Raw genomic sequence first — 24,942 nt, 5'->3', positions numbered from 1 at the left:
CTGCTACAATTAAGTTACACTTAGGGTTACACAGCCCCAACACCTCCCTTCTGCCAACACCAGCCTATAACTATGGGGTTACAAGTTGGCCCCCCTATATCCCACTGCCACCTGTCACTGCACAGATGTACATTCGGGCCAATGATAACCAGTATCAGCAGTATGCCCAGCAATGGAACCAGTACTAACAGAAGCAGGGGAAGTGGCTGGTAAACTACAGGAACTATGACTATGGGGGCTACTCCAGGAAGACAGGGTGGCATGGCTTCATAGTAATCAGGGCTCCTCAGAGGCAGTAATAAATGTTCAAGGAGCATGACGCCAGTCTTCAGAACATGGATTGATAGATAGACAAACAGATGGACATATAGAAAGGTGGACAGATATATAGACAGACAGAAAGATAGGTGGCAATTGTGGCAAAATGTGGCAAGATGTGGGAATCTGAGGAGTATGATTATGTTGGAATTCTCTGTATGATACTTGTATAATTTCTGTAACTTTCCTGTAAGCTTCCTCAGGAATCTAAATAGAGAGCTACCATCTGATTCAGCAATCTTGCTTCTAGATATATACCCAAAAGAATTGAAAGCAGGGACTTGAAAAAGTATTTTCATACCAACATTCATAGCAACATTATTCACAATTGCTAAAAGATAGAAGCAACCCTAGTGTCCATCAACAGCTGAATAAACATAATGGGGTATACACATACAATGGAACATCATCCAGCCATAAAAGAGAATGAAGTTCTGATACATGTGACTACGTAGATGAACCTTAAAAACATTATTTTGAGTGAAATAAGCCAGATACAAAAAGACAAATATTGTATGATCTCACTTATGTGAAATAATTAGAATATGCAAATTTTTAAAGTCAGAAACTAGACTTGAGGTTACCAGGTGCCAGGTGGATGTAGGGAATGGTGAGTTAATGCTGAAATGGTAGAGACTTTCTGATTGGGCTGATAGAAAAGTTTCTGGTAATAGATGGTGGCACAACATTGTGAATGTAATTATCACTGAATTGTATCACTAAATGTGGTTAAAAGGGGAAACTTTACGTTGTGTATACATTACCAGAATAAAAATAATTTTAAAAAGTGCAAAACCTCAAAAATGTTCAACCACAGGTGTGACATAAACCTCTAAGTACAGAATTCACTAGTTTATGTTAAAGAACTGGCTTTCTGTCTTTGCTCCACTCGAATATTTTCAGCAGAATTGTGTTCCCGGGCAAGTCGTTCAATATGAGGGCTAAAGCTTCCTCACCAATACATGTGGAGGAAACTTTTAATATTTTCTTTTCCCTGATGTGTAATCTTATGGAGGCTTTGTGCTATTTCTTGGGCCTTTTTTTGACCCTCAAGTTTATTGTGGGAGGAGGGATGCTGTAGATTCCTTTTCAGGTCTGTCAAATCAGCTCTTGTCATCCAAGATTTAGCATTTGAGGTTCTGACCAACCTGTGATACAGGTCAAGTAATATTGGATCATATGAGCCCCAAAGAATTATACATTCTTCTATGAATATTTTCTGGTCTTGTTTGGATTTAGAAGATCTTTAATTATAAATCTTAATTCAATTCAAGACCAAGGCTTAAATTCTACAGTCGTCTATATATCTGGCTCATGGGAGGAATAGATTTTTAGAGGCTAGTCTCCTTCATCCATCCCCTGTAGGGAGATCCTTCAGAGGTTCACCAACACTCTGAATATTGGAGAACATAGGTGCTTTCAATGTTTTAATCTTATTCTCACTAAGTTAAGTGCAGAGGAAGAATAAGGCATAGGCATTTAAGCTCTCTAGGGACATATTTTAATATTCCTTTCTTTTTAGTCAATGATCTCCCAAAAAGGATCTTATTATTTTTCTGGGCTCCAATGTGGAACAAGTTTCTGTTATGGTTTGTCATCGAAACACCTAGTAAAAGTTGTAGCAAAGCTATGTGTGCCTTCTAACTGTTCTGGAGCCAGGGGAGAAAAGCAGTCATTACAACTGGGGTGGGGGTGGGGAGTGACAGGATTCCTAGCATGGGAATGATGTGATGCCATCTCAGATTTAGAAAGGACATAATAGTATTATAATTATGCTATTAACTATAGTCCATAGTTTACATTAGCACTCATTCTTTGCTTTGTACACTTTTATAATTCTTTTAAATTTTGTCTCTGATAACATATTTACAACCTAAAATCAAAAGGGGAACTTTTAACGGAAACGCAAATCACACATTGATTAATGTATTTCAGATGTAGTGGAAATATTACCAAAATTCCATAGAATGACATCAAAATGAGCTGGAGCTGAATAAGATCATGTGTGTCCTCAAAAGTCAGACGCAACTTAATGTGAGGGCAGTTTTGTACAAGCATGCTGTGTTTTCCCTTGAGACATGTGGAAATGAGAATCTGAACTCCCTTGGGTATGAACCAAACAAGGAGAGTTTTGGTGACCATTTAGAGATGTGCTTTCTACAGAATTCTCAGATGAGGAGATTTCCAAGGAATGTGTTGGCTTGTTGTACTCATGACTATCCTTTCTTGGCAGACAAGTGTCTTATCTCTGATATTAGTTGGTTCCCTGTGAGAAAGACCAGAGGTACCTCCAACCAAAAGCAGAAGAGCCTCAAGTGGAAGCTCCCCAAATTCCATGCACTATGTTTAGGTGGGATGAACATCTGGAAGCCCTCCCTGCTTTTGGTGAGTGCTCCCCTGCGATTCCTGATAGTAATCACAGTCCCATTGACCAGGGCCTTCTTCCTGCCACTCTCTGTTCCAGGAGCTTTGTGCATGTCATCTCATCAAATCTTCACGCTTCTGGGAGGCAAGTCCCATTGATTATTGGGTCCATTGTCCAGAGGGGGACACTGTAGCTTCTGAGACATTAATTGCATTCACCAAAGGTGGGCCAGATTTATAACCAAGCCCACGCTCTTGTTAACTCTGCTCTGGTGCTGCTAATCACTCTTTTTAGGATGCCAATCACACCTCTTTTCCGTGGAAGTTTGGCTGAGTCTAAGTAGAATTAATGCATTTCACAATCCTTCTCTTTCACAAATCAGTACTAATTGCACACTTAAAGCTAATTTATGCTGATGCTATGCTCTATGGATGACAAGTGTATGTGCATACATGTTATCATTACCCCCTTGCATGTAATTTGGAAGGAGTGAAGTAAAATTTGCTTAAGGACAAGGAGCACATGAGGATCACAGAAAGCCAGGCCCTAACTTCTCCTCTCACACAGAAGTGTTACAAAAATACTTCTGGCTACACAACTTTTGCTCTGTCATTTCCTGGTTATGTCAGCTTCCAGGTCATGCTGACGCTTTTAAGTTTAATGATTACAATTTGGTCTTGGTCCCTGAAGGCTGTAGATACAGTTATAAATCAGATGGTCTATTGAAGATGCCCTTTAAGAACATCCATGCTGTTCTAAAAATGAGTCATCTTGTGAATCTGAGTTTAGGAGCTTCTTTCTAAATTTCAGAAAAGTTTGCAATTTGGTCTTTCCTTTCTGTATGGAGAAAATAATATATTCAAAGAATAACCTCCCTACCGTAGAATCACTGAATTTTGGTACCAGAAGGATTGAGCAGGAGATTGACAGCTACGGAAGCCTTTCTGAGACATGTCCTTGTCTGAGGAGCAGGTGTGGCCATTATGCTGAATGAAGTTTAATATGAAAGGGTTTGTTAAATTAATATTTACTTTGTTCATCCAGCACTTGGCGTTGTAGCAGAATTAATGGTGACTTTCTCTGACTGCATGGAAGGTCTTATGCACTTGTCAGAAAATTGGCCAGCTCATGAAAATAAACTTATTAAACCCTTCCACAGTGGGAATCCCTCGACTGTGGAATGGGCGACTGAGGGGGATTGTGGAATCGCTTACTGAGGGGGGTTGTGGAATCGCCTCAGTTGAGAAACGGACCCGGAAAGTTAGAGCATATGTCATAAGGGACGCACACTACAAAGCTGGGCAGGTTTCCAGAAAAAGGCAGGAGAAGAGGGCGGGTTAGGAAATATGAAGGAGACGATGCCTCTGTGCTGTCAGTGGGGCTCATCATAGGGGACGCAAAGGCAGATTGTGAGGCAGGCTGCACAAGATGTCCTTCTCCTGGCCGACAGGCAGCACCGAACCCCTTGCTAAGTCAAACAACTTGAATTAACATTTGTGGAATTCCGTTGGTGGCCTTTTGGTGTCCTTCTGGCCAAGAATGGCCATTTTGATTAGGAAGACGTCTGAGCTGCTGGAGCCCTGCCATGGAGCCAGGAAGAGATTCAAAAAGCCCAATCCTCTGGCTTCAAACCCCTCGGTGGGCAGCTCGGCCAAGACCCTGGGTCTGAGGTTCAGGAAGGGGGGGGGACCCAAGCTAGGGTGGACCCTGGGACTCTTGCTAAAGGCCAGGCGGAAGGATTCCCTGTACGCAGTTTGATGCCCCCCTCTCCGCACCCCCTCGCTCTTCGCTTTGCAACCTGGGAACCCCCGCCCGGGGGTTGAATGTAGGAGGAGCCACCAGAACCCATCTCATTGCCTGGCACCGCTCAGTGGTTGCCGTACCGACGCCCCACCCTACGCACCTACTCCACGCCCAGCCCTCGCCCCACTTACTCAGAGGAGGTCCGGCAGAAGAGGACGCTACTGTGAGGTACAGGAACCCCTCTGCGTACGAGACTGCTCTTGCCCCCCCCAGAGCCTTAGGGAGGACGGGTTGGGGAGGCTGGCGGAGGCTAGCGCAGTTGGGAGCTGGCGGATTCCCATCACGGGCGAGGGTCTAGAATTCCAGAGACTTCCCAGTGTAACAGAGTCCCCGAAAGAGATTTGAGAGACAAATGAGGGCACCCCAAAGCTAGAGGATCTAGGGCCAGTGTGAGCCGGACCAAGGACGGTTGAGCAGGTGCATCTGGAGCCGACACCATTAGACCGGTTGAGGAGGTAGGAAGGCACGTTGGCCAGACTACCCGACCGTCCTCGGGAAAACGGACATTGGGGCCGCGGTGAAGGCTCAGACTCCCAGGCAGCGTGCCACCAGTGGAGTCTCAAAGGGTCGAGAATTGTTTGGTTTTGAAATGAGAAGGGTCTCCCATGGCGACAGACGTTTGCATTCTCCAAGACAGAGAGCTTAAAAATAGAGAGATAGCGTGGCTGCCACAGAACAGTGTTCTGCAGTTCTTGGAAAATGGAGTAGGGTGAACGTAAAAACTGCAACAATGTATATGAAAGAGTTTAAATATGGGTAACGGCTGCTCACGCGGGTATAGATTTACGCGCGCAAAAAGGAGGGAGGCTGAATGCCAGAGGACGCGGTTTAAAAAAAAGCAGCAACAGTCCCTGAGGGTTTGCTTTGATTTAAATGTTTTTTTTCTCAGCCTGTATTTTATTCTAGGAGGAGTATAGACAAATTCGGTGAAAGAGGGAAGGAACTTATGAAATTTTGAATTCTTTCTCTAGCAATATAAAAAGGAAGGACATAGCCTGTCCCTGATGTGTGTTTGTCTGTGTGTGTCTGTTTCATGGCTTTTGACTCTTGTATGTTTTTAAGAAATGGAATTTTAATTTACTATTTGGACCGTATGAATTCTTTGTGTAGCTGTAAAATCTGACGAGATATTCTAACAGTATCTCCTAATTTTACTTTGTTATGGGCAAATTTTCATATTGGCCATCCTCCATAAATCCACATTCTGCTCGTAAATAGTGGTGTTTTTTGTTTTGTGAAACTATCGTGAAAACATATGGTAGGGGGTTGCAGATGGAATTACCGAAAAGAAAAAGAAAATATCTGAGAAATGAGATCAGTTCTTCCATGTTGTAAAACATAACCACACATGGTTCCACTACCACAATGAGGTTAGCAACCAGCAAACGAGGGAACTGCACTTTCAGTGCACAGTGCTTCATATGTCATATGCACAGTCGGGGGCAGCTAGCATTGTTAGGATTTGAAGGAATTTTGATCCATGTTCAAAACTAAAAGCCCCAAATGTTCTTGCACATCTTCCTCAGTTTGAAGCAAACGCATAAAAGCAGAGAGAACTGCTGTGGGATCTGGCCAGGTTCTGAGGTTCTGGAAAAGGAGGACATTTCACTTTTTGGGGGACATTGGAGTCCTTGTTTGGGTCCCCCTGCCAGTGGTTATCCAGAGGTAGATAACTAATTTCTCTGACCTCCCTCGAACATGACAAAGAAAAATAAGAATGACATTTTTATTATAGGAAGGAAATTTTGCCTTATTGTTTTCAATTTATTTTTTTAAGACAAAATGAAATAGCAGATTAGTTTTTTAAGGTACTGATGGACTCCCCCAAAGGATTGCATGCTTTTTCCCCTTTCTCACGGAAATGTGCAGCAAGAAGTCCCAGAGTTCCAATTGCTTGATATTCGAGTGCAAGTGTGAGCAGGTAGGCCCCTTAATCATCCACTGTTCTGCCTTGGGACCTGGTGATTATCTCTTTTGCTTTAACCCTACAGCAGATAGAACTCTTTCCTTCCAGGTTCAAATATTAGCATAATCGCCAATTTCTTCTGCAGTTTTTTGAGGGCACTATGTGAGCTTTCTGTGAGCATGGGCTGGTGGGGGAACCTTAATCCATTCATTTTTCAAGCATTTATTAAGCACCTACTATGTGCATGGTACCATGCTAGTTGTTATAGATCCCACCTTTGCCCTCAAAAAGCCACGGAGCTGCCCTTGCAGTGGTTCAGACTCAGGTGCTGTGAGACAGGTGCCCCAACAAGAAAACACCAGACCCCAAAAAGGCTTCCCAGAATAGCTGCTGTGTGAGAGGGTCTTCAGGGAGCAGCAAGATTGTACTCAAAAGAGAAGGGCAAGAGATTGGCTGCAGAGAGGAGTATGTGCTACTGGTGTCCCTTTCGCAGAGTCTGTTTTTCGATGTTGTGTCCCCTGCACCTAGCTTAGGAAGTATTTGATGAATTGAATTCAAATGCAAAAATGTGAAAAACAGAGCTGGCATTTAAAATTCCAGGCTTGGCTAGAGGGGAAAGGTGATGGGAGAGGGGACTGCAAAGAAAGGCCACAGGTCAAATTTCAGAGGGCATTGTAGGCATACAAAGGCAGTTCTGAGTCCTGTGGGAAGACAAGGTGAGAGCTCAGGGTATAAGAAAGGCCGCTTGATATGGGTTAAGTTTCTTTTATTGATTTAATTATTTACAAAGAGAATATGATCGTGTATTGTGATATTGTGTGTGTAATTGAATTAAAATGACTTTTTAAAAAGAAGCTATATTTAAAACTGTTGAAAAGAACTTAAAATTGCTTTTGGCAAGAAAAACTATTGAGCTGCCTTAGGGGAAATGACCTTTGCTTGGGCCGCTGAGGGGCTTGAGGCTCTCAGCAAGGTCAGTGGGGGCGGTTGGCTTTTCTCATCCTGTCAGTTATTCTGCAGCTAAGTGATTTCCTCGTGGACCATCTCCTTGTGGGTATTGTTATTTTATTTTTATTTTTTTTTTGGCATGCGCAAGCTCCAGGAATCGAACCCAGGTCTCTGGCATGGCAAGCAAGTATTTGCCACTGAGCCACCGTTGCACTGTCCGGATGTTATTATTTCCATCAAGAAAATGCATTTTTTCAACAGTTCAAGAAAGGTTTTCCTTTAGTATATTGATTTGTAGTACTGATGTGCGACATATCTTCACAGATAAATAAAATTCTCCCCATTGCCTCTAATGACGCGAACAATGGTTTTGACCCTATTTGTTCTTCCTTATTTTTTAAATCAGCCACTTAACTGAGTACCATGGCAGAGAGAGCTTTCCGGATTGAAAGTCCATCCCAGATGGTGGTAGGTCTTGATACTCGTGAAGACCCTGAGTCTGCTCTTAGCAGGTTCCTTCTTCATTCACTCAGGGCTGCAACTGTGCAAGGAGAAAATGTACTTTCCAGAAAAATCATAAACTCCTCCTGTTTTACAAAATGAAGGAACTTTGCAATCAAATAGGTAGCCCGTTTATTTTAATTGCACCTGAAGACATTAACAATGAACATATTTGGAAATACTACTGCTAACTGAAGTGGTTTTTTTTCCTAGAAAAAGTAGTGTAATTGGGTTTGAAGAACATAGTTTTGTTGTGTTTATTTCTCTGCTGGTTCTAGAAGAAAAGGAGCATTAGGGCATGAGAGTACTAAGGTAGCAAAAGAGAATCCTTTTCATTCACTTCCAGAGAATGGTTGGAAGAGTATTTGACCCCCAACTTTGAAATTACTCAGGCCAATGTGGCCAGGTTGGAGAGGCCACTGGGCTTGGTGATAAGAAGGCCTGGGCCCCCCAGTCCCTCAGTCTATACCTAGAAAGATACCTGCCACTGGGCACAGCTTGGCCCTGCCTGGGACAACGAGTGTCAGAATCTCCAAGCCTTGGGGGACCCTTCTCCAGACTACAAAGTGCAGCATGGGTGCCTTTTCCTCCTCCCCCGCTCCCCAGCATGCCTGCTGTGGGTGTGGAGTGACATTCCTGTGCCCTTTGCGGGCAGACTTGTGTGCAAAGCAATACATAAGCATCCATTTCTCAGATTATTTGAACAAAATGAGTAAAAACCATCCTGCTTCTCTTAAATTAACCCAAAGTTGACCAAGTTGATATGGTAATTGTGGTTGTGGGGAAAGTGCTTGGTGAATGGTGGTGGAGTAAAACTTGTACAAGTATTGTGTTACTTTCTGGTTTTAGTCTTATTCAGTCAGCATTTTTATTCAGGCGGTGGGTTCTGGCACTCTCAGAGCTACAGATTGGGGGAAAGGCAAGGAAGAATAAGGCAAGCAGGAAAAGCCCTACTGTGGGGGAGCCCATAACCTAGTAGGATAGAAAGACCTGCAAACAAATTATTATAATGTGATATGCTTTGTTTCAGGTTTTATTGTGTGCCCTTGCTAACACAGAGGTAGCAGTGACCAATTTACCTTGGGGTGTAGGGCCTCAGGGAAATCTCCCTCAAAGTGGGGGACTTAGATTGGGCTTTATATGATGAGTTTCATATTACTAGAAAAGGCAGAGGGAAGGGCATATATGAACAAGACCAGAGCCAAGCTACTGTCAGGGTTTCGAATAGAAAACTCAAACTGCCTTTGAAGAAGGTCTTCCAGCTTGCACCCTGCCTGGAAAGAAACTTTACATTTTCCCTTTGACGTTTTTTAACAGCGTAAGATCTCTGTAAAGCTTTTACAAATGCTGCTTATGAGAAATTAAATATTGTTCTTATTATTTGATAGGTATTTATGGAGTGTGTGTGTTCTGACTTGAGTCTAGCTAATGTCCTATCAGGGCAGGATGCTTTTGAGCTTGATGAGTTTTTCTTCTGATTCTATTTCTAACAATTAAGCATATTGTTTTAATAACAGGTTGTTCTTTGAGTATAGTGTGTTCATGATCACTAATAAAAGTCCCCCATTTTTAAATATACAAGTTGTGCCTCTGGGAGGATGGGGAGCTAAGGTCAGTCAGCCTTTTCATATGCTAATACCTAAGATTGAGACACACTAGATATTACTCAATCAAGCTAATATTTAGCTTTGGAAACTAAAGCATCAGTTCATGCATTTAATTAGTGTTCTTGCCTCTACATTGATATTTAACCATAATATATGAAGACACACAATGTTCCAAGATTTTTCCTTTCCCTTTTTATTTTTCTGAAGATGTATGCTTTACTTGCTGCAATGTTTGTTGAATTCATGAACACTATTGTTTTTAAGGAGAAAGTGATCCAATAATGTTTTAATACTTTTACTGGTAAATATTCATACAGTACAGTCCAACCATATTGTATAATCATTGGCTCACAGTATCATCGCATAGTTGTGTATTCTTCACCATGATAATTTTTGTGACATTTGCATCACTCCAGAAAAAGAAATAAAAAGAAAATAAGAGAACTCATATATCCCATACCCCTTATCCCTCCCTCTCATTGACCCAAAGTATTTCAGTTGACCCAATTTTTACCCTTTATCTCTCTAAATTATTTATTTATTTTTAATCCTTTTTTTTTTTTACTCATCTGTCTAAACCCTGGATAAAAGTAGCACCAGACAAAGTTTTCACAATCACACAGTCATGTTATAAAAGCTATAACTTTTATAAAAGCTATAACTGTATATAGTTATACAGTCTTATAATAGTTATACAGTTCAGCAGGTTCAAGTACTTCCTTCTAGCCACTCCAGTACACCATAAATTAAAAAGAGATGTCTATATAATGTGTAAGAATAACCTCCAGGATAACCTCTCGACTCTGAAATCTCTCAGTCACCGAGGCTTTATTTTGTCTAATTTCTCTTTTCCGCCTTTTGGTCAAGAAAGCTTTCTCATTCCCGTGATGCTGGGTCTTGGCAAATCCTTGGAAAGCAGGTCCCACGTTGCCAGGGAGATTTATACCCCTGGGAGTTACATCTCACATAGAGGAGAAGGCAATGAGTTCACCTGCCAATTTGGCTTAGAGAGTGAGGCCACATCTGAGCAACAAAAGAGACTCTCCAGGGGTGACTCTTATGCATAATTATCAGTGGGCTTAACCTCTCCTCTTCAGGAATAAGCTTCATAGGGGTGAGTCCCAAGATTGAGGACTCAGCCTATTGAATTGGTCATCCCCATTGCTTGCAAAAATATCAGGAATTCTCCAGATGGGGAAGTTTAATATTTCCTCCTTTCTCCCCAGTCCCCCAAGGGGACTTTGCAAATACTTTTTTATTCTTTGTGCAGATTACTCTGGGATATATTGGGGCTTCACACTAACATGTACAAACCAACAAGAAAAAGTGATCCAATAATTGTTGAGCTCCCAGCATGTCTTCCCACACCTTGTTTCCTTGTTCACCTTGAAGGTGCAACCTTATTATTTGAGGCACTCACCAAATACATGGATGTGCAATGCTCTTTAACCTTTCCACCAAACTTCCCCATCTTTGGTGGCATCTGACGCTCCTGAGAATGACCCTTTGGCATAGGAAAGTCAGGACTTAGCACCATTTTTCAGGTGACTCAAGCCCAGAGAGGCTATTTGACTTGCCTAAGGTCACACAGCTGGTGCAGTGCTGGGACTGAATTCCAAGCATTCTGACTTCAAGAATGCTGTTGATTTCTATTAGATTTGCAACTGTATCCCTGCCCACAGCTAAGCCACTGGATTAACAATTTTAAAAGTGTAGATTAAAGCAAATATATTGTGTTGGCTAGTAGAGAGCAAGAAATATATTCTTTAGGCAACAAATAGTGGAAGCTTCGCTTTCCTCACTGGGCTGTGTCAAGACATTACTGTTTAATCTGAATATAGGATTTAGTAAAGGCTGTTTACTCCGCTTTTTCTAGTTCAACTCCATTTGCTCATCATCCTAAGACACTTCTAGGTGAGAGCCATGCTGTGTGGTCTGGACCACACAGGACAGGAAAATGAGAAAGCTTTAGTATAACAGGCAGGAGTTTGAATCTGGGAAATTGAAAGGTCTGTCCTGCACAAAATGATCATACTTTGAGGTGAAATTCACAAACAAAGTCAATCAACGTGAAGAATCTGGAAACCCTCAGTGAGAGCTGTTTCATTTTCCTATACATTCCACAAGAAACAGGTGGGAAACTTTCTTGTGAAGTTCCAACATATGTGATCACAAAAGGTATTTGAAGTTTCATGAGAAGGAAAGGGTATTGCATCTGGCAGCTGGGGCATTTGCAGAGCCTTACTTTAATGTGCATATGTTAGCACTGAGAAAAATAGTGATGGTAGCGATGGGGGTCTCCACTGCCAATTGTCAGCAACAATTAAGGGGGTTGTTTTGAGTGAGGCATTTAACAGCTTTTCATTTACGAAATGGAATGTTTCTTTGGCTTCTCTGTCAAATCTGAGAGCCATGTGGCTAATAAATTAGGAAACAATTTTTTTTATCTTTCATGTGTTATTGACATTTAATTCATTTATCAGTCTTAAATTACTTTTGTTTTATATGGATTTTCAAGAGTGGACATGGTCCCACTGATTTAAAAAAATGATTCGAAGAAGTAACTCTGGGAGACAGTTTTCTCTGCTTCTTGGGATAAGGCAGCTTAGGGTATATGGGGCAGTGGTAGGGATTTAAAATAAATAAGGAGAAAACATCTAACTTCTAAAGGGCTTGATCCTTAGTTGAAATAGACGGATCAGTAAAACTTGCCCTGGTAAAGGTACTTGCAGAATTTTCACAACTCTGTGAAAAAAGACGGGAAAGAAATATTCTGAGATGGTAATGTTTGCCTTTGAGTGGTAGAATTATATTTGTGTTGTTTTCCTTTCCGTTTTGGAAATTTATTACTCTTAAAAATAAGAAAAATATCTTATTATAAAGGAGATTTATTTTAGTTCTTTAAAAAAATGAAATAAAAAATAAAAAAAAAACAAAAAAGAAGCCTGACTCTTTTCAAGTATCTAATGGGAAACGATTATAAAGTGATGCAAGGTGTTGGCTCTCTTCAGGAAGAAGTATTGTAGTGACCAGCTTTGTTGGTGCACCCACAGCCCATTTCCTATACGGAAAGCCCCTTAAACCTGTTAAACCTTTGTCATGAGGAGTAAACGCCCAGCATGCAGTCAGGAGCACTGGCAGTGGCACTCTGTTACAAGGCACCTTTGGGGTCTGAAGCTGACAATTGTGTGGCTTTTTATTTGGGAAGCTATCATGCTTGTGGACTGCCAGCTGGCTTAGCTTTACCAAGAGGAGATGATCCATTCATTCTTTTCCCATGGATGGTCAGCTGAATAAAGCACCCACCTCATCTGTTTGGACAAAAGCTCATCATTAGGATGACTCTACCATTCACCAGGTTGAAGAAAGGCCCTTTCAACGCATCTTTATGCAGATCTCTTTTCTATGTCCAAAGACAGAAGCTAGTTAGGCCTTTCTGGGTAGATAAGTTTTGTGCAGGACTGGGAGATGTCCTAGGAGAGGTGTTTCTAGGAAGGAAGCCCATTGAGATAGTTTTGTAAATGCCATTGCTAATACACTGAACACTGGCCAAACTTATTGCATCTAACGTATTTTTTAGAAAGAACACATTATTTCTTAAATGGAACAATTCGAAGTGGTGTAGAATTCTGGAGTGCCGAAGTGGTTGTTTTTGGGCACTGTGCAAAATATATTACATCTTCATCTGTCATTTTCCAATTCTTCCCCAATTTCTTCCCTGATCCTGAGCCTCCTTGTTTCTATCCTGAGTGGAAAGGTCAGGCTGCTCCTGCCTGTGCTCTTCTCCTCAGTTACTTTGGTTGTCTACCCTCTACTTATTGCTCCTTATGACTTACATCCTTCTAATGAAGTACTTCAAAGCTTTATATTCTCCTTCTCAAGCCACTGCCTTGGGGCACTACAGTGATTAGTCTAACTTCACATATTCTTTGCGTACATGTTTTGCAGAGTCATGGACTCTTCAGGCTGGAAGAGATTTCCAAGTCATATCTCCATGGTCAGGTTGATAATTCTTGTCTAGTAGAGGGTTGGTTTTCTTGCATGTTTCATTGAGGCTTTTCCGTGACTCAGTTTACCTTTCCTGAAGACTTCTCTGGCCTTTTGACCTTTAGCTTCTGAAGGGCAGTCACTGAAGGGCCTATTATGCCCCAGGTCCATGACATTAGTATTCCATCTGACATTTTAAGTTAGTCTTTGTCCCTTCTCACATTAGTCCACCTCCTTCATAGAATTTTGGCAATTCATCCTCTCCTGCCACTGGCTTCTTTCTGTTTTACAACAGTTGCCCTCTAGCCTGTAGCCTTTCCTTAGTCTGTTTTATTTGAGCTCCCAGCATCCTCCCATTTAAAATTGGCTTGATCTTATTAGTACCTTCTGGGAAATTTGCAATAGTTCCCAGCTACCTTACAAATGAAATTAGAATGTTAAAAATCTTCGATTAGGGAACATGCCAGAACTGACCATCTTAATTTTCTTCCTTGATTCTGTGTATAGTTTTCAGCATCACAACAAGATCTTCACAATCTTTAGAGACTTCTTTTGATAGTTATGTAGTGCTTCTTTGAAATAATAATAACAATAATAGTTCTCATTTCTCTTTAGTTCTCTTAACCTTAAGGAATAATAACAACCATAATGACAACAATAATAATATTAATAAAAACAACTATCACAGTGCCTTGCCTGTAGTAGATACTATTTGAGGCATAAATGAATTAATAAATAAATGATAGTACCTGAAATCACTATAGACGCTCTGATTTGCCCAGAAACAGAAGTAGGACTCAGTGCCTGGGAAACCAGATTCTCACTTCCTTGGCAGCTTCGTATGAGGTCAAGCAGAATGAATCTTAATAAATACAGACTTGGAGTGGCTTCGAATATTCCAGTGTAATGTATATGATTTTCAGGTTCTTTATCTAAATGACGGTTTTCTGTGAATTTATGTACATGAATCTTCCTGTTTAAAAGATTGAGGTGTGCTATGATGTCATAATTTCAGTATCATTTTCTTTGGTGTGTTTTACTAATTGGCTCCCAGTGTTTTAAATTGAAAAAGAATTGAAGGCACAGAAAACTAGCTATCAGATTCTAAATTTAAAAATTCATTAAGACCTCTTTAAATGGTTCACTTAAAACACACTTTTATATCAAAAGAAAGCTGAGCATTCTTTTTTCAGTTTTAAATTTTATTTCATTAACTTAGCAAAATATGTAGCTCAAATCTTACTGAATTTATTTATCTGAAACATAGGTTTACGTAGAGGATAAACAGAGACCAGGATTTCAAGTAACTTATGGTATAGTCCATTGCTCTTAAAAATATGCTTCTTTCTTCCACAAAAATTCTGTAATGGACAGCTATATGATGATATTGTGAACCGCTGATTGTACACTTTGGACAACTACCTGGTATGCAAATATATAATATATATCAGTAAAAAATAAAAATTCTGCATTTGAAGGCAGAAAAATATTTTATACTACATAAAGGCTAGATGCAAACTTCTAATGTAAATTTCTTTATTTCATTGAGAACCCTGATACTGAAGCCTGGAGGAGTGAATGGTCACACTTCAGTTAAATGATGCAAATGAAAAGCCTCGTCTGTTTCCCTCAGATACAGATTGGAAACCTCCATTCATGTCTCCTATCGGAGTACCACATACTTGTTTCTCATACCAGTCACTTCTCCCTTTCCCTTTTTTACTTCCCTCTCCTTGCTGAAGACTTTGGTCATCACCTCCTTTTCTTACGTCTTCTTTTTTTTTTTTTTACTGGAAAAATTAATTTGGAGTTTGCTTAGCTTCTCTGAGAATTTTGACACTTGTGTAATGAAAAAGCTAACAAATATGGGATATAAGCTCATAAAACCAACCCCTTCTTTAAAATGAGGCATATTTTCCCAGGTATGCAGCTAGTTATGTTCCCTAAATGTATATATATATTTAAAATTGCATGGAATGGGTGGATGAGTTCTAGTTGATTAAAATAGTGGCATAAGATGGTCCACGGTGCCATACCCCCACAGAATCTTTGAAAAACTAGCAAAAATTGACAGAACCATCTCCCTCAGAACTCTGGAAAATAGTTAACTGCGTGAGCACTGAATCAAGAAAACAACCTTAAAAACAGCAGGAGAAACTCATGGTGTCCATGCTGGTCCATTTCCCATCTGCTCCTCAGCAGAGTGTAGAGCCAGTGTGTACTCACGATATTGGTCCTTTACCTTGTTCCCAAGGAACATAGTGACGCCCATGCACGTACTGGGATGCCTGTATGTTTCTACCAATTTGTACGGTGGCAGCCTTCAAGACTGAATGAGAAAATCATCCTTGCCTCCCTGTTTTAGTTTGCCAAAGCTACTGGAATGCATTATACCAGAAATGGAATGGCTTTTAAAAAGGGGAATTTAATAAGTTGCTAGTTTACAGTTCTGAGACTGAGAAAATGTCCCAATTATAACAAGTCTATAGAAATGTCCAATCAAAGGCATCCAGGGAAAGATACCTTGGTTCAAGAAGGCCAATGAAGTTCAGGGTCTCTCTCTCAAGTGAGAAGGCACATGGCAAACACAGTCACAGTTTCTCTCTCATCTGGAAAGGCACATGGTGAACATGATCAGGGTTCTTCTTTCATTTGGAAGAGCACATGGCAAACACGGCATCATCTGCTGGCTTTCTGTCTTGGCTTCCTGTTTCATAAAGCTCCCCAGGAGGCGTTTTTCTTCTTCATCTCCAAAGTTCACTGGCTGGTAGACTCTGCTTCTCTTGGCTATGTCATTCTCTGCTCTCTCAGAAAGCTTTTTCATTCTCCAAAATGTTTCCTCTTTTATAGGATTTCAGTAACAGGATTCAAGACCCACCCGAATGGGTGGAGTCACATCTCTATCTAATCAAGTTTAATACCGACTCTTGATTGAGTCACATTTCCGGGGAGATGATTTAATTAAAATTTCAAACATACAGTATTGACTAGGGATTAGAAGAAATGGCTGTCTTTACAAAATAAGATTATGAATAAAACATGGTTTTTCTGGGGTACGTACATCCTTTCAAACCAGCAAAGCTTTTATAAAGGGGGTATATTAAATTAAAAGTTTACATTCCTAAGGCCTTAAAATATACAAACTAGGGCACCAGAGAAAGATACCTTGATTCCAAAGAAAGGGCTGGATGGCATCTGGGTTTCCGGTCATGTGGGAAGGCACATGGCTGGCATCTGCTGGTCCTTGTTCCTGGTTCCATTGCTTCCAGCTTCTGATTCCAGTGACTCCCTCTCTAAGCATCTGTGAGTCCAGATTTAGCTTCTCAATCAAAAAAGAGATAGAAATCTTAAAAATAAATCAAACAGGAATACTGGAGTTGAAGACTACAATAACTGAAATGAAAAGCTCCCTGGAGAGTTTCAATGCAGATTGGAGTGTCAGAAGAAAGAATAAGTGAATGCCAAGACAAGACAGTTGAAATGATTCAGGCTGTGGAACAGAAAGAATAAAAAATGAAAAAAAAAAAGAGAACAGAGCCTAAGAGACCTGTGGTACACCATCAAACAAAAGTTCAGAAACTGACTTCTAGGCTTAAGCACTTTCTCTTCTGCAGATAATGAATGACATTTGCCAGAGATCTCTCCCCCTCTCCCTCTTCACTGAGTGAATTGCAGGTAGACTTTGATAACTGAGTTCTTCTCTGAGAGGGGGTTTGATGCTCAGTATAACACCTGTGCTGAATAGAGTCCCCTTTCTTTCAAAAAAAAAGTTTGGACAGTAGTATTGCTTCAGTGAAGAGTTAAAGAAAAGAGTTTCAGAATATGTTCTTTGATTTTTTTGCTTTCTGCAGAATTGTTTGTTGAGCCATTTGGGTCATGGGCCAAATCCAGTACCATGTTTCTGAGAACCCATTCCTTTCCCCTGTAGAAATATGAGTTCGCCTATGGTTTTAAAATTAACTTCTCTTTAAAGAACCAGTATAAAACAATTTTCATTTTCTGCAAAATAATGAAATTCTTTGCATCAAGTTGCAGTGAGTTTTCTTTTCAATGAATATGATCAAAATTCTGTTTGATATGTTATTTTAAAAATAAGCATCTGTTTGTATTGCATATATGGTAGATCCAGACTGGATAATTTAATACCAAATATTAATCTTTTGAGCTGGTAAATACTTCAAATTTAACATAAGCCTCTTACTTATATACCTGTGGTGTTTCTTGGTGATTTTTATAAAGTGTTTGTATTTGCTGAGTGACTATAATAACATTTAATTTCTATAATTTCTGATATACCCAAACACAGGTGATCCTCATTTGCATATTCTGTATTGTCAAATTTTTTACTAGCTGACATTTATATGAAACTCAAAATCAACATTTGTTAAAAAAGTATTTGCAAAGGCCCCTTGGGGGAATGGTGAGACACAGGGAAAATTCAGCTTCCCCAAGTGGAGAATTCTTGATATTCTCACAGGCAGTGGGGACAACCAAAGCAATAGACTGAGTCCTAAATCTTGGGGTTTTTTCATATGAAACTTAACCCCGCAAAGGATAGGTCAAGCCTACTTAAAATTAGGCCTAAGAGTCACCCCCAAGAGAGTCTCTTTTGTTGCTCAGATGAGGCCTCTGTTTCCAGCCAACACAACAAGCAAACTCACTGCCTTACCCTTGTCTACATGGGACATGACTCCCAGGGGTGTGGACTGTCCTAGCAACATGGGACAGAAATCCTAGAATGAGCTGAGACTCAGCACCAAGGGATTGAGAAAACCTTCTCGACCGAAAGGGGGGAAGAGAGAAATGAGACAAAATAAAGTGTCAATGGCTGAGAGATTCCAAACAGAGTTCAGAGGTTATCCTGGAGGTTATTCTTACACTTTAAATAGATATCACCTTTTTTAGTTAAGGCATAACAGAGAGGCTAGAGGGAACTGCCTGAAAATGTAGAGCTGTGTTCCAGTACCGTGTTTCTTGAAGATGATTGTATAATGATATAGCTTTTGCAATGTGACTGTGTGATTGTGAAAACCTTGTGTCTGATGCTCCTTTTATCTACCTTGTTAACAGAGGAGTAGAACATATGGAATAAAAATAGATAATAGGGGAACAAATGTTAAAATAAATTTAGTTTGAAATGCTAGTGATCAATGAAAAGGAGGTGTAAGGGGTATGGTATGTATAAATTTTTTCTGTTTTCTTTTTATTTCTTTTTCTGAATTGTTGCAAATGTTCTAAGAAATGATCATGATGATGAATATACAACTATGTGATGAAAAAAGAAAAAAAAGAGTGTTCATATTGTGTGTTGATTGTTTTTATTAATAAAAGTTAAAAAAAATCAACATTTGTGATGTTTTCTCATAAATTCCAAGACATCCATGGAACAAGGAAAAGTTTGAGTCACCCAACACACATGTTCCCAGCTGAGCTTAATCAAAGCAGTGCCCTCCCTTCTTGTTACAGCTATCAGATTGTCAACAAGAGTTCTTTTCCTGGTATATTTATTGACATATGTTTTCATTTCATTGCATTTTTGTGCCTTTTGTGTGTGTGTTAATGTGATATTACTGTTTAAAATGGCCCATAAACACACTGCTGAAGTGCTGGTTAGTATTCGTAAGTACAAGAAGGCTGTGGATGTGCCTTACAGAGTTTACATTAAGGTTCACTGTTTGTGATGTACACTGTTATGTTTTTAAATTATTTTTATTCTAGTAACTATATATATGCAACCTAAAATTTCCCCCTTTGACATATTCAAATATATGTGGTCAAATGTAATTACAGTGGTGTAATTGCATTCAGAATGTTGTGTTACCCTTACCACCATCCATTACCCAAACTTTTCTATCACTCCAAATAGAAACACTGTACCAATTAAGCATTAATTCCCCATTCCTTACTTCCATCCTGGCCTCTTGTAACCTGCATTCTAGTTTTTGACTCTATGAATTTCATAGTTTATTTCATATCAGTAAGATCATGCAGTTCTTTTTTCCTTTTGTGCCTGGCTCATTTCATTCAATATGGTGTCTTCAAGATTCATCCATGTTGTCATAAGTATCATAACTTATTCTTTTGATGGATAAATAATGCTCTATTTTATGTATATACCATATTTTGTTTGGCTGTTTAGCTGTTTATCTGTTTATGGACGCTTGGATTGCTTCCATCTTTTGGCAGTTGTGAATAATACTGCTATGAACAATAGTGTGCAAATATCTCGAGTCTCCATTTTCAATTCTTTAGGGTATATACCTAGAAGAGAGATTGCTAAGTTATATGTTAACTCTATACTGAACTTACTGAGGAACTGCCAAGCTGTTTTCCACGGTAGCTGCATCATTTTATATTCCCACCAACAATGAAGGAGTGTTCCTGGTTCTCCATGTCCTGTCTCTCTAACTCATATTTTCTGTTTTTGTTTTTTTTTTTTAATAGTAGCCCTTCTAGTCGGTATGAAATGGTACCTCCCTATACTTTTGATTTGCAGTTCCTTAATGGCTAATGATTGCACATCTTTTCATGTACTTACTGACCATTTGTATATCTCTTTGGAGAAATATCTATTCAGGTGTTTTGCTCAGATTTAAATTGGATTGTTTGCTTTTTTATGGTTGAGTTGTAGAATTTCTTTATGTATTCTGGATAGCAAACCTTTATCAGATAAGTGGTTTCCAGATATTTTCTCCCAGTTGTAGGTTGACTTTTTACTTTAATGATGAAGTCTTCTGATGCACAGTATTTTAAATTTTTGATAAAGTCCAGTTGATCTTCATTTTTCTTTTTGTTCGTGCTTTTGATGTAAAGCCTCAGAAACCATTGCCTAATACAAGATCCAAAAGGTGCTTCCCAGTACTTTCTCCTCAGTGTTTTCTTGTTTTGGTTCTTACATATAGCTCTTTCATCCATTTTGAGTTAATTATTGTATATAGTGTGAGATAAGGGTCCATCTTAATTCTTTTCATTGGAATATATCCAGTTTTTAACACCATTTGTTAAACTCAAAAATCAATTAGAAAAAATAAAAAAAATAATAAATCAGTTGGCCATATATGTGAGAGTTTATTGCTGAAATCACAGTGCAGTTCCATTGGTCTTTATGTTTGTCCTTGTGCCAATAAGTGCCATGCTGTTTTGATTACTGTTGCTTTGTAATACGTTTGAAAAAATCAGAAAGTGTGAGTCCTCCGACTTTATTCTTCTTTTTCAAGAAGATTTAGATTATTCAGAGCCCCTTACTCTTCCATATATATATATAAGGGTGCATGGGTGGTTCAGTGGTAGAATGCTTGCCTACCATGTGGGAGACCCAAGTTCAATTCCTGGCCCATGCACCAAAAAAAAAAAAGATTATATATACTTACAAATTTGATTATTGGTTGTTGCATTTCCACAGAGAAGGCTTTTCAAATTTTGACTAGGATTGCAGTGAATGTGTCCATTGCTTTGGGTAGAATTGACATCTTAACGATATTTGTCTTTTAATCTACGAACATGGAATATCTTTCAATTTATTTAGATTTTTTATTACTTTTAGTGATATTTTGTACTTTTCTATATACAAGCCCTTTAAATCCTTGATTAATTATCTTCCTAGATGTCTGATTCTTATAGTTGCTACTGTAAATAATATTTTGTTCTTGATTATCTCTTCAGAGTGTTCGTTACCAGTGTACAGAAACATTATCGTTTTTTGTGTGTGTGTGCCTTAATCTTATACTCCACCACTTTGCTGAATTTGTTTATTTGCTCTAGGAACTTTATTGTGGATTTTTCAAGCTTTTCTATGTATTAGGATGACGTCATTTACAATATGGAATATTTTACTCCTTGCCTTTTATTTCTTTTTCTTGCTTAAATGCTCTGGCTAGAGCTCCCAGAACAATGTTGAGTAACAGCAATGACAGTGGGAATCCTTGTCTTATTTCTGATCTTCGAGAGAATGCTTTCAGTCCTTCACCTTTGATTCTGATGTTAGCTGTGGGTTTTTCACATATGCCCTTTATTGAATTGAGGAAGTTTCCTTCTGTTCTTAGTTTTTTAAGGTGTTTTTATCAAGAAAGAATGCTGGGTTTTGTCAAATGCCTTTTCCACATCAATTGAGATGGCCGTGTGTTTTTTTTTAACCTTCATTCTGTTAATGTGAATTGCATTAATTAATTTTCTTATGTTGAACCACCCTTGCATATCTGGGATAAACACCACTACATTATGCTGTGCAATTATTTTAATGTGCTGTTAGATTCAGTTTACTAATATTTTTTTGAGAATTTTTGAATCTATATTCATTAGGAATATTGGTGTGTAATTTTCCTTTCTGGCTTTGGTATGAGGGTAATGTTGGCCTCCTTGTCAATGTTTTGGAAGAGTTTGAGCAGGACTTTCTTGGAAAATTTTGTAAAAGTCATTAGTGAAGCCATCTGATGTTGAGTTTTTTTTTGGGGGGAGGTCTTTGATTACTGATTCAATTTCTATTTGTTATTGGTCCATTGAAATCTTCTGTTTTTTCTTGAGTTAGTATAGGTAGATTGTGTTTCTAGGAATGTGTCCATTTCACCTAGTTTATCTAATTTGGTTGGCATACAGTTGTTCATAGCATCCTCATAATCCTTTTTACTTCTGTGATGTTGGTAGCAATATTCCCATGTTCAGTTCTGATTTTAGTGATTTCTGTCTTGTGTTTTTAAATTGTTGTTCTAGCTAAAGATTTGCTGATTTTATTGATTGCTTCCAAGAATCAATTTTGTATTTCATTGATTCTCTCTACTCTTTTTTTTCCTCTAATTTATTTATCTTCACTCTAATTTTTGCCATGTCCTTCCTTCTGCTTGCTTTGGGTTTAATTTGTGCTCCCTTTTCTCAGTTCTCCATTTGTGAGGTTAGGTTTCTGATTTCAGATCATTCTTCTCTTTTAATATATGCATTTAGAGCTATATAAATATATAGCTCTTTATAAATAAAGTCCCTCTCAGCACTGTGTTTCCTGCATCCCATAGGTTTTGGTATGTTGTGTTTTCATTTTCAATCATCTCAAGATATTTCCTAATTCTCCTTGTGTTTCTTCTTTGATACACTGATTGCTTGAGTGTGTCATTTCATTTCTGCATATTTGTGAATTTTCCAGTCCCTCTGTTTTTATTTCTGTCTTCATTTTATTTTTGGTCAGAGAAGATATATGATACAATTTTATGCCAGTTTGAAGCTATTATGTACCCCAGAAAAACCAGGTTTCAATCCTGATACTATTGTGGGGGCAGCTGTTTCTTTTAATCTTAATTACTATTGTGGGGGCAGCTGTTTCTTTTAATCTTAATTCAATATTGTAAGGCACAAATTTTTATTAGATTATCTCCACGGAGATTGGCATGCCCAATTGTGAGTGTGACCTTTGATTAGATGGAGATGTGACTACACCTATTCCAGGAATCCTTTAAAAGAGGAAACATTTTTGAGAGAGCACAGAGCAGAGCTGACACTTGGAGAACAGAGACATGCATGTTTGGAGATGCTTGGAGCCCAGCAGATATCGCCATGGGATGGTAAGCAAGCCAGAACTTGGAGAAAGCCAATCAAAGCTAAGCAATGAAAGCCAGCCCCAGAGAAACACAGTGACGAACCCCCCACAGGAACATAGGCTAAAAGCAACAGAGCCCGGGAATAAGGGACGAGCAAATGTCAGCCACATGTCTTCCCAGCTTACAGAGGTGTTCTGGATGGCATCAGCCTTTCCTGAGTGAAGGCAACCTCTTGTTTGTGTCTTTATTAGGGTATTTTCATGACTTTAGAACTGTAAATTTGTAACATAATAAATTCCCTTTTTAAAAGCTGTTCCATTGCGTTCTGGCAGCATTTAACAAAATAATATGGATTTCATATTTTTTGATTGTTGAGAGCTGCTTTGTGACCTAACATATATGGTCTACCTGGAGAATGACCTGTGTGCATTGGAGTAAAATGTGTATTCTTCTGCTGGTGGCTGAAGTGTTCTGTATATATCTGGTGGTCTAGTTGGTTTATGGTATTGTTCATGTCTTCTATTTCCTTATTGATCTTCAGTCTAGATGTTTTATCCATTATTGAAAGTGGTATATCGAAGTCTCCTGATATTAATGTAGAACCATCCATTTCTTCCTTCATATCTGACTATACTTGCTTCATATGTTTTGCGACTTTCTTATTGAATTGATCCCTTCATCAGTATATAGTGACCTTCTTTGCCCCTTGTAACATTTCTAATCTCATTTTTTATCTATTTTATCTGATAAAAAATGCCTATTTTATCTGATGTCAATGTAGCAAATCGGCTCTCTTTTGTTTACTATTTGCATGGTATATTTTTCTGTCCTTTCAGTTTCAACCTACTAATGTGTTTGAATTTATGATGAGTCTCTTGTGAACAGAATATTGTGGGGTCATGCTTTTTTCCCCATTCTGCCAGTATCTGCCTTTTGACTGGAGCATTTAATTCACTTAAAGTAACTACTGATAATGCAGAATTTTCTTCTGCACCTTGCTATTTGTAAGTCTTATGCATTTTTGTCCCTCAGTTCATCCATTAATGCCTACTTTTGTATTGATTTGCTTTTTGTTTTGTAGCGTACCATTTTGAGCCTCTTCTTATTTCCTTCTCCATATATTTTAGATAGTTCATTAAACCAGGGGGCTTAAATTTGACATCCTAAATCTGTAATAATCACATTTTATTTATAACACCTTAGCTTCAGTACCATACACAAACACAGTTCCTATACCCCTCTATCCCCCACGTTTTTGTTGTACTTATTACAAGTAAAATCTTTATACATTGTCCAAAACCAAAGTTTTTCATTACTTTTTGAGCATTTGCATTTTAAAACCTTTGAAGTAAAACATGGAGTTGCATGCCCCAAAATACCATACAGTCGTAGTAGCAATTATAATTATGCTTGTGGTTACATTTACCAGAGATGTTTATTCTTTCATGTTGCTTTACCAGTCTATAGCGTTTTTTCCTTCCTGTCTGAAGAACTTCCTTTAGCATTGCTTGTAGGGTAGGTCTAGTGGTGGTGAACTCCCTTGGTTTATGTTCATCTGAGAATGTCATAATCATTCCCTCATTTCTTGAACAGTTTTTATTTCATAATATGATACACACACACACACACACAAAGCAAAGAAAGATAAAAGCAGTAATTTTCAAAGCACACTTTAACATGTAGCTACAAAACAGATCCCAGAGTTTGTCATCGATTACCATTCCATCATCTCAGATTTTTCCTTCTAGCTGCTTCAAAACACTGGAGGCTAAAAGGAATATTAATATAGTGATTCAGCAGCAATACTTGTTTGCTAAATCCCATTTTCTCTGTTATACATCCTCCTTCTCCCTTAATCCCCCTCTCAATCTATAGGGACCCTTGGGGAATGCTCGTTCTGACTTTTTCATTCTGCGAAGGGATGTCCACACTAAAGGATGGGATGTAATCAACTGATAATCCTGGAGAGACTGGTCCCTCTGGGTT

General features: G+C 38.9%; 1 long non-coding RNA gene and 1 other non-coding gene across 2 annotated transcripts in view; both read left to right on the top strand.

Annotated features, from left to right (window-relative positions):
- Positions 1 to 4,626: 4,626 nt before the first annotated feature.
- The window catches only part of LOC143670542 (uncharacterized), a 62,378-nt gene continuing 42,062 nt past the window's right edge, over positions 4,627 to 24,942 (top strand). Inside the window, exon 1 of the long non-coding RNA XR_013169396.1 lies at positions 4,627 to 4,654. This is a non-coding gene — a long non-coding RNA (uncharacterized LOC143670542). The remainder of the gene's footprint in view (positions 4,655 to 24,942) is intronic.
- On the top strand, positions 20,705 to 20,775 carry TRNAG-ACC (transfer RNA glycine (anticodon ACC)). The gene has a single exon. It is a non-coding gene; the product is annotated as a tRNA-Gly (tRNA).

Source organism: Tamandua tetradactyla, chromosome X, assembly GCF_023851605.1.
Source record: "Tamandua tetradactyla isolate mTamTet1 chromosome X, mTamTet1.pri, whole genome shotgun sequence".
NCBI lineage: Eukaryota > Metazoa > Chordata > Mammalia > Pilosa > Myrmecophagidae > Tamandua > Tamandua tetradactyla.
This window is presented reverse-complemented; position numbering and strand designations above follow the sequence as displayed.